The sequence below is a fragment of the Sinocyclocheilus anshuiensis genome, unplaced genomic scaffold, assembly GCF_001515605.1.
Source record: "Sinocyclocheilus anshuiensis isolate Anshui unplaced genomic scaffold, SAMN03320099.WGS_v1.1 scaffold78, whole genome shotgun sequence".
NCBI classification, from domain to species: Eukaryota; Metazoa; Chordata; class Actinopteri; order Cypriniformes; family Cyprinidae; genus Sinocyclocheilus; species Sinocyclocheilus anshuiensis.
The window spans coordinates 3564921-3575243 of NW_015544250.1; the positions used below are offsets into that span (position 1 = coordinate 3564921).

General features: G+C 36.8%; 1 long non-coding RNA gene and 1 pseudogene across 1 annotated transcript in view; both read right to left on the reverse strand.

Moving 5' to 3' along the window:
* Nucleotides 1-4900, reverse strand: part of LOC107697959 (uncharacterized) — a 7808-nt gene extending 2908 nt beyond the window's left edge. The window contains exon 1 of the long non-coding RNA XR_001635289.1: nt 4746-4900. This is a non-coding gene — a long non-coding RNA (uncharacterized LOC107697959). The remainder of the gene's footprint in view (nt 1-4745) is intronic.
* The window catches only part of LOC107697957 (plexin-A1-like), a 255116-nt pseudogene that overhangs the window by 113294 nt on the left and 131499 nt on the right, over nt 1-10323 (reverse strand).

Here is a 10323-nt window from a genome sequence, read left to right on the forward strand (position 1 = left end):
AAACAATGGACTTGTGATAAGGCTCCTGAAATACTCAGGTCTTCACTTTAAGTTTTCATTTAGTGATGAGTGAATTTTTGCTAGAAAAAGAGCAGGAGAAATAAGTGTCTCAGAGCCGGCAAAAGCTATGAAAAGAGTGACACTTTATCTCACAGAGTATGACGCAGCCTGCAGAAGTGACATGCATGGTTGTTGTCACCACTAGAATTACCTACTGTAGCCAAAGCACAATAAACTCATTTAACCTCTTCCAGGGCCCATATTTACAAAATAGAGACTTCTGGGAATCCATACTCTGGTCTCAAGAGACCAAGTCAATCATTTCGGATCTAACAGCATCCAAAATGTTCTGGTGTTGCTAGAGGAGGAGTACAGAGAGAAGTGCCTGGTTCCCACGGTGGCATTCAGTGGTAGTCAAAGCTCTTCTATAGGGATGAATGAGTGCTGAAGGTGTGAGGGAGTTGTGCTTTATCAATGCTGGCATGAATTCACACACCACTGTGTGATGTAATACAAAAACCTGAAACTGAAGATGCTACCCTCTTCTCATTCCTTGCATTGTTGGGCATTTTTTTTAATATGACAATGAAGATATTCATTCTCCTGAGTTGAAAATCCTTCAGTGGACATGTATTTCACTCAATCTTAATACTCTTGAGCTGCTGTGAGAGATTCTGTAGACGAGCTGAGCAACACTCCACATTAAAGATCAGGGCATTTAAGGAGGTCGTCCTCCAGGAGTTAAACAGCACAGATGTGAAAATTTGTCATGAACTTGTACACATATCAAATGCAAAGTGTTGTGGTAAACTGGTTTTTGGGGTTGGCCATAAAAGAAAGAGAGATCGCAGTTCTTCGTTGGGGTGGGGTGTGTTCGCCGTCTGGAACATTTCAATTAAGCCGTTTTTCCAATCGGACAGTTGAGCATTGTGTCCTACCTCTGCTCTTTGTTTAAACGTCAGGGCTGGAGACTATTATACAGCAGCCATTCATACAAGAAAGAGAGAGCTCTCATTCCTCTCTATTTAAACGGCTGAAAGACAAACCATTCATCTCTCTACGAGAGGAGGAGGAGGATAAGCAAGGGGTATATTAAATATAAATAACATCTGCAAACGAGGCACGAGGCATGTGGGTCACAATGGAAAAGTATCTCAATCAGAGAGCAGGAGGAAGAGAGCATAGCAACATTCACTCGTGGGACTGAAAGTGTCTTGGACCACACAGAAAAGTTAAGAGACACTCATTTTAACAATAAAGTAAATAAAAATAATCTTTAAATTATTGCCATGACATAATGTTTGTTTTTCAGTACAATAAAATATCTAAAAACAAATTAAATGTAAAAATAATAAAAATAAATAAATAAATGTAACAAATATAATACAAACAATAAAAACTCAATTAAAAATAAAATAAACATAAAATAAAATGCTTAACCAAATCTAAAATTAAAAATATATATTGAACTAAAAATAAAACAAAATATATAAAATATAACAAGGTTTAAATGAAATAAACCTTAAAAATAATAAAAATGTTAAAAATAATACTAAATAATAAAAAAAAAAAATACAAAATATTTTTTTAACTGAATATAATCCAAACATTTTTTACTAAAAGTAAAAAATATAAAATGATTAATTGTATATAAACTAGTACAGAAAATAAAAAAAGATTGAACTTTATATAACAAGGTTTAACTAAAATAAAATACATCATCTAAATTAACTCAATAAGTGTGCCACTACTGATTGCTGACACACCTGCAGTTCTCAAAGCTTCACCCATGAGCCCTGTCAGAAATCAAACACTGAATATCTGAGAAGGCTTGTGCAGATGTAATCAAGGATGGTGTGTTTTCTTTATTCTGTCTGGGGTTTGGACAAACCCAGCGCATGTAATTGCGCCATCTGTGCAATTTGGGCCCAAAAATTGGTCATGCTCTAAAGGTGGCTGTGATGATCGATGGCTTATTTTTTCATCCCCAAAACACACACACACCTCAGAGAGCAAGCGCACATTTTCCGTGAACACACACGGCAAATGAATAGGTCATTCTTTTGCGCCCCCCCCCCCCCCCTCACTAGAAGAAATGGCAGATGAAACCATAGATCATGGCCAGGAAGCCAGACACAGCCTAGAGGGAGAGGATGGATGAAAAAAAGAAAGAGAATGAGAGAAAGAGAGAGATTCCATGTAGCCAAAACCATTTGCAGGTCGTCTCTTGGTACACAGTGACAGTACTTGTTGCTCCAGAGCCACATTAAGCCCAGCTGCAGAAGTAAAGCTCTGCTCATATAGGTTCCATTTTTTAAAGAATGTCTCCCCCACCAAACATAAATGATGTATCGCCATCAAACCAATGAAAGCCCTGTGGGGTATATGTCCATGGTTAATCTGAGTCAGGGTGATGGGGTCATCCCGAACGCTGTTTCGATGATAAACGGCATCCTGGGACGCAACATCTGTGGCTGTATAACTGACGGAACACACCTGTAACACCAGATCTGAACTTCTAGTTATTGTGTGAAGCCAATATAGTCTAAATATTCACACCTGTGGCTGCAAATCAATTGAAATGTAATAATATGCCTAGTTGGTCACCATTTGTCGGCAGGTCTTTTTACCAAGTTTCTCTTTAATTTTATTGTCTGCTTACATTTTTATTTATTTTTATTTTTTGTTGTTGCCATTCACCAGAAAAAAATGACCGTGAATTCTTATTTTGTTGCTCACATAAACCTTGCGTACAATTATTGTATAGAACTATTGAAGGGGGAGGGTGTTCTCTATATATTATTAGCTGGTATTGATAAAGCAGGAGGTTTATTAAAGAAACTGGGACATGTGGATCCGCATCTGGCCATTTCTCTCTCTCTCTCTGACGATTTCCTGTTCTCTTTTTACTGTAATTAATAAAGTGGCAAAAGACCATCAAAAGCAAGTTTTATTAAATCAGACATACTTTCCAAGGCACTGACTCGACAGTATAATCAACAGTATGTCTAATTAGCACTGTGTGCTGACAGTCAGACTCCGCCCCCTCTGATGGAACCGTATGTCACTGCCGCTAAAGACCTGCCATCATATTTGTCACAGACTTCAACACAGATATAATCTACAGCTCATAGTTTAAGATCAATTTTGGTTACATACTTAAATTACTCTATAATTAGTTTTAAATTGCAGCTTTTGCCCAAGTTATATAAAGCAACGGCTTGTTAATGTGATAAACAAATAATGAAACATAATAAATGTTTGGTATTTCAGTCACTTAATTTTCCTGTCTTATCCATCTCTTTATTACACCTCCAATAAATGTCTGTCAAATGCTAATTCAAACTCAAAATTCCTCCCGTGTTTCTCGCAGGGCAAATATGCGAGAAGAAACAGCCTTCACGGTGCAGAGTGTTATTGAAAGCAAACGCTCACTGCTACATGTCGGTAGAGTCTCCAGCTATGAGCTCAATAAACCTCCTGCTTTATCAATACCAGCACACATTCAAGGATTTGGGTGTGTGTCTGTAATGTGCATGGTTTATGGATATCACCATGGCAACATCTGGCCTCTAGAATGGCTCACTTGGTCACTATGTCACGTCTGGACGATTTCCTCAGTAAAATTATGGTGAGAAGGAAAAAAGAACAAATGAAGTGTTGTAAAATGACAGAATGGGTAAAAAAAGGCTATCAGAGAAGACCAGCTAGCAAAAGAATGAAAATGATGAGTGTGTGAAAGCCATAAATGGCTTTGTCCAGCTGAGAGGTGAACTTTCATTTGGTTTTAATTGCTGCAAGTGTCTTCCCCTGTGTAGTTGTGTTTACACGACCAGTCAAAAATTTAGCACACATACACATTCATTATGTTAGTATTTTCCACAACTTAAAAGTCTTAACACTATGAAACACATACAGTAAATTAAATTAAAAGCTGCATAAATTAAAAGGGCACATGATTATTTTTTATGGTTGGCCCTCCACTTCCCTAGGCCAATGAGAAAATGAATAAATAAATAAATATTTAATATAAAATCTAGAATAAAATTTGAAATATTTGTAAAAACGTAATAAAACTATATTTAAAAATGTAAATATATAATGATATATAATGTCGATTTTGAATTGAATGAAAACCAGATACAACCAGCTTAGACTGATTTAAGCAGGACTTTTTTTTTCAGCAGGCTTATAAGGTTTATACAAAGTATTATGTCGAAAGTTTGGTTTTAATGACAAAAGGAATATTCAAAATCATTTAACTTAAAATCTGCAAAGAAGTGGAAAAATATGTTAAAATACTCAATTTAATATCAACAAACTTTTAGTTTATGAATAAGCTTTGTTCACAAAATTTGTAATTTTCTGTAATCTATAATTGCATTTTATTCTGTCATTTATATATATTTTTATTTATGTATTATTTATTATATTTATAGTTTTATATGGCTTAAATGTTTTATATACATTAGAATACATTACAATATAATATAATATAATAATTTTATAGTCTGATATATATTGTGCATATATTGTGACGACATATTAAATATTAAAAATGTCAAATTATATATATAGTATTTTTTTAAGCAATTCACGTCATCACAATTTATATGTCTATAAAATTAATTTCAAGCATTTAAGCATAAACTTTCAGATTTAAATGTTATTAAACATAAATTCAGTCAAGTGTGTCCGAACTTTTGATGGAAAGCATATACATACACAACTACCTCGACACACACACACATGCAGTGAACTGAAGAGCTGGCAGTTTCTCCTTCCGTCTTGTCATGTTGCCTATATTAAGACGTCCACCACACAAATCAGATTACAGCCAGCTGATACTTCCTCTCGGCTCTCTGATAGAGCAGTACAGAAGAACACTGACCTTCAGAGAGTGAGAGAGATGTGTAGAGTTTCCTCACTGTACTGTGTTACACAGAGACCATGAGGAGCAGCTATGTGAGGAAACAATACAAGCACTGTCGCTATGATCAAACGCTTCGAACAGAAGGAGTGATACGCATGTACAAATATACACACATGCTTTCAAACCCACATATGCTCCCACAGTGGACACACACTGGGCATTATACTTGATGATGGAGCCAAGTGCCGCTGTTGGAAGTTGGGTGAATGAGTCAATCTCATGGAAACGAATCGTATTTCATACCAAAACGTGTATAAAAAAATCAATAAATAAATATTTGAAATATAATCTAAAATGTATTTAAAATATATTAAAACATATTAAAAATATATTTAAAAATGTAAATATATAATAATACTTTCTATCTATCTATCTACACTGAACAAAATTATAAACGCAACACTTTTGTTTTTGCCCCCATTTTTCATGAGCTGAAAGATCTAACTTTTTCTATGTACACAAAAGGCCTATTTCTCTCAAATATTGTTCACAAATCTGTCTAAATCTGTGTTAGTGAGCACTTCTCCTTTGCCGAGATAATCCATCCACCTCACAGGTGTGGCATATCAAGATGCTGATTAGACAGCATGATTATTGCACAGGTGTGCCTTAGGCTGGCCACAATAAGAGGCCACTCTAAAATGTGCAGTTTTATCACACAGCACAATGCCACAGATGTCGCAAGTTTTGAGGGAGCGTGCAATTGGCATGCTGACTGCAGGAATGTCCACCAGAGCTGTTGCCCGTGAATTGAATGTTCATTTCTCTACCATAAGCCGTCTCCAAAGGCGTTTCAGAGAATTTGGCCACCAGATACTGACTGGTTTTCGGAACCCCCCCGGACCCCCCAATACAGTAAAACTGCACATTTTAGAGTGGCCTTTTATTGTGGCCAGCCTAAGGCACACCTGTGCAATAATCATGCTGTCTAATCAGCATCTTGATATGCCACACCTGTGAGGTAGATGGATTATCTCGGCAAAGGAGAAGTGCTCACTAACACAGATTTAGACAGATTTGTGAACAATATTTGAGAGAAATAGGCCTTTTGTGTACATAGAAAAAGTCTTAGATCTTTGAGTTCAGCTCATGAAAAATGGGGGCAAAAACAAAAGTGTTGCGTTTATAATTTTGTTCAGTGTATCTATCTATCGAGTATATATTGTAGTAATTACAGTATATATTCTTCTGCATTATAGCAAAGAAATATTTTTAATATTTTTTTTGCATTACGATGATGAGATTTTTGAGGGCAAATGCACTTCATCATAAAAACAATGTCACACATTGAACAAATAAACTAAACCAATTCATTTTCTGAATAGCCAAATATAATTTCATATTTATTTCCTTTCAATTTTATGTGAAATATGAGCCGGACACATACTTAACAGGTTTCATGAGTCACCCAAAAAACAAACAACATCTCCCCAAACTACACGAGCAATATACCAAACTGACAAATCCATTGATGGATTTTTTTTTTTTTTTTTCCTCAGAAATTCCTCCCAGCCTCAGATAAACATTGTAAAGTTTATCATCCATACAGCAGTGAGCGCTGTTTAAATCAAGCTAACGCTAATCGAAGTTTCTTCTCGCTTAGTACGGGACAGCTTTATGTCTTCCCGCGGACCCCAGAGCGGCAGAGAGAGATGCCGGGGCTATCAGCAACTTTTAATTAAGTGGATGTGAATATGGGAAATGGAAAATTGTTCTGTCAGGCCGACGAAATGGAGTTTTTGATGTTTGAGGCACAACACGTGCCTCCGCCTGCCGTTTCTATTATACAATTAAGAGATACAAATGGAGAAAAAAAAACATAAGGAGCAAAGGGGAAGATGGACGTGGATGACATACAATGCTTCTTCACTAAGATCAGCAAGAAACGGGGAGAAGAAACAGCAATATCACTGAACATTAGGGTCCTGGTGTATTCTCTAATGCGGTGTGATATCTCTGTAAGCCTGAGGTACGGAAGCCAACATATTAAAATGTGGGCCGGATTACGGTGTGATTGTGTTTACGGATTGTCTTGACAATTTCTGCTCGCTAGATTCAAAGGGGAACAATAACATGTCTGTCTTTCGTGAGAGAACGCCGGTCGTCGGCCGTCCACCTCCTCAAACATAATAAAACCTGGAGAAAAAACACGTGACTCGGGCTAGAAAGACGGCGACGGAGGCTTGTTAGCCGGTGCTGTTGACAAGAGAGATGGCGAGATGCCTCAGATTACGATAAACAGGAAAAGAAGTGAATGTGGGGAGAGAAAAATTAATGAAAGATGGCTTCAAGGAAGCCGGAGTGATCCAATCACAATCTATCTCCCACGACCACTGTCAGTTCTCAAAGAGTCGGCAATATCTCAGCGAGACGGAGCGAAAAGGAGAAAGAGGACCCGCTATTTGAGAGAAAATGACCCCTGGGGCACCTCTCCCATTGACTCCTTCCTCCATAGGAGGAGGACCACTTAAAAGAGAGGGGAGAAAGAAAAGAAAAAAGATAGATGAAGGAAAGAAGACAGAACAAATAGCTTCAAACCAATTAATTTCCACTTAATTTCTCTTTCGCTCGGTCCTCTGGGTCTTAGTGTGCAGCGGCTACAAACAGAGAGAGAGCGGCCTGTGAAACTCATTCGGCTCATCCTGTACGTCCAAACTTACCCCAGCACCTGCAGAACGAACCGCTGCAGATGGACACAATAAACAAGCATGCATTTCAACACATTTGCACTTTAAGATGACAATTGTGACACATTTTACTTGCATAATGTAAAGTAAGTCCGGATGACAAAATATAGCATGGGGCTTGATTTTATCCATCAGGCTTTGATTTGATTGAGAAAACTGGACTATGATATTGATTCCTTAGAAATAAAAGCCTTACACCTGCTGAAAAAAACCTGCTTAAACCAGTCTAAACTGATTTTATCTGGTTTTCATCTGTTCTAGCTGGTCTTCCAGCCTTGACGTCCAGCTAAACCAGTCTAAAAGATCATCAAACCCTCTGAGACCAGCCAACTGACCAGGCTGGGAGAGCAGCTGAATCCAGCAAACCAGTTTAAACTGGTTTAAGCATTTGTTTGTTTATTTTTCCAGCAAGGAACCCCCTGCTTTACTACATCAGACCTTACTCCACACTAACTGATCTACATAGATGAATAGATACCTCAAACCATGTAGTTTGTTGAGGAGAGGCATGCTACTACTTTCTAAGCAATGAAAGTAATAAATTTCATGTTAAGGATGATAAAACAAATCAAACAAATTCCATAGACTTACACTGTAAATATAGCTTTGGTCTCTATTTCAGAGCATAATACAATAGATATGTTTTTATAGTATGTATTAATTTTTTGAAAAAGCTTTAAAAGCTTTTTTATGCTTTCAGTTGTCTATATATCTATTTATTTATTTATTTCATATAGCTTTAATTTATTTTTTATTTCAGTTTTAGTTTTTGGTCATTTTAGTACTTCACTTTATTTTATGTCAGTTGGTTGCCAATGCAAAATTTCTCACTTTCATTTGAGGGCCTTTTTTTCCATCTAATATTTTTTTCAGCTTAATTTCAATTACCAAAAAAAACGTTTTTAATAGTTGTAGTTAATAACAACAACAACACTGTTAGCAACATGGTAAATGCCGTTCAGAAAGCCTTTGCAAGTGCATAGAAATGTCTAGTATCCCCAAACATTGGTTACATCAGCAGAAAGTGACTAACATGCACTGACATGCACTGTGCATAAAAAAACCAGGGCCATTTATTAAGAAAGTAAATAAACAAAGGAAATCAAATCCCCCAGCATCCATGCATGGTTATGATCTGACCTTCAGGGTTTTCCAGTCTCAGCCGCACGCTGGCCACAGCAACACTGCTCTCATCTCAATTACAATGCCTCTCAACCTCCAGAGAAACGGTTCATCACTCTGTGTGGCCATCGCTAGTGCTATGTACACAACTTCCTGTGAGAGAAGCACTTCCTCCCCCTCGTTTGTATAGTAGTTCAAACATTTTTCCTCCATAAAACCTTCTTTCCAAACAAAGCCATTTACAGCTGCACTTAAATCAATATCAGTCCAAACTCAAAGTGAATACATACGGCTCCATTTAAAGAACGTTAACATAACGCTCTTCACACTAAGTTAATGTGTTGAAGGGTTATGAAGCCCGCCCTCTCAACCTGCAATCTACACGCTGCCCGTATCAGAGGCACTCATACAGAAACCATCTATACCAATTACAGAACATTTTCCATCTGAAGACGTGGATACATTAAAAACAATTATCGCCAAGCGCTGATGGATCGCAGTGTTGGTGCAGCTAACATGTTTTTGTATGTCTAGGTAGGTGTGTGTGTGTGTGTACCGAGAACCATTGCAGTAAATAAATTTAAAGGAGAGACAAAATCATCTAACATTGTCAGTATAGCTCCTTCGTTCAGAGTCTAAATCTCTCCTACAAAATGGCACTGCAAACAGCTGTTCTCCACAGTAAACGACTCTGGATCTAAGTGTCCGGGTGAGGTTAAAGGTCAGACGTTGGGCTTAGTTTGTAAATTACAGAGCGATTCGAGATCAGTCCTCATATAACTGGACGTTTTCTCCTTGTCTGTTGACTTCTGGCATACATTTGAACTCTTCAATGTGCCCCTTGGGCTAGAGAGATCTTGTTCACCAAAGATCAATTATTGGGAAATGAATATTGAGTAACATTTGTGAATGAAGCTTGTGTACATAATGTATTGTAAATGTATTCTTAATGCATCTTTAATATAGCCTTAGAATAAGTTGCATATTCTTGTAAATAACTGAAAGCAGTTATAATACATTATAATACTTACCTATTCATGAGGCCATCTTTAAAGATCATAACAATCCATTCATAATGCATTAGACTCTTTTAAGTTGTAGCCATGAATAGGTAAGTATTATAATGTATTTTAACTGTAGCTTCAATTATTTATGAGAAAATATGATTATAACATAAATTACAGGGTGAATCTAACAAAAACATGTGGAGTAATCCCAATATATATATATATATATATATATATATATATATATATATACTATACAAAATACTATAGAACTCATTATAATCAGTAGGGCTGGGCAAAAAAAAAAATTTTCCGATTAATCGACGTCAATTCGATATCGATTCTCAAAAGCCGCGAATAGATCTTTTCCGGTATTTATTTCAGCACACATTTAAAACAAGATCTGATTAACGTGAATCTAGATGTCACCTTTATTTACCTTGCGTGATGTTACAACAGAAAGCCTGTCATTCATTCAGCGCTTATCGTGGCCATACGCGTGATTCGCAATGCTCAGGTGAAATGCTATAGTAATACTATAAATCTGCAGAAGCATTTGATATCACGCATAAGG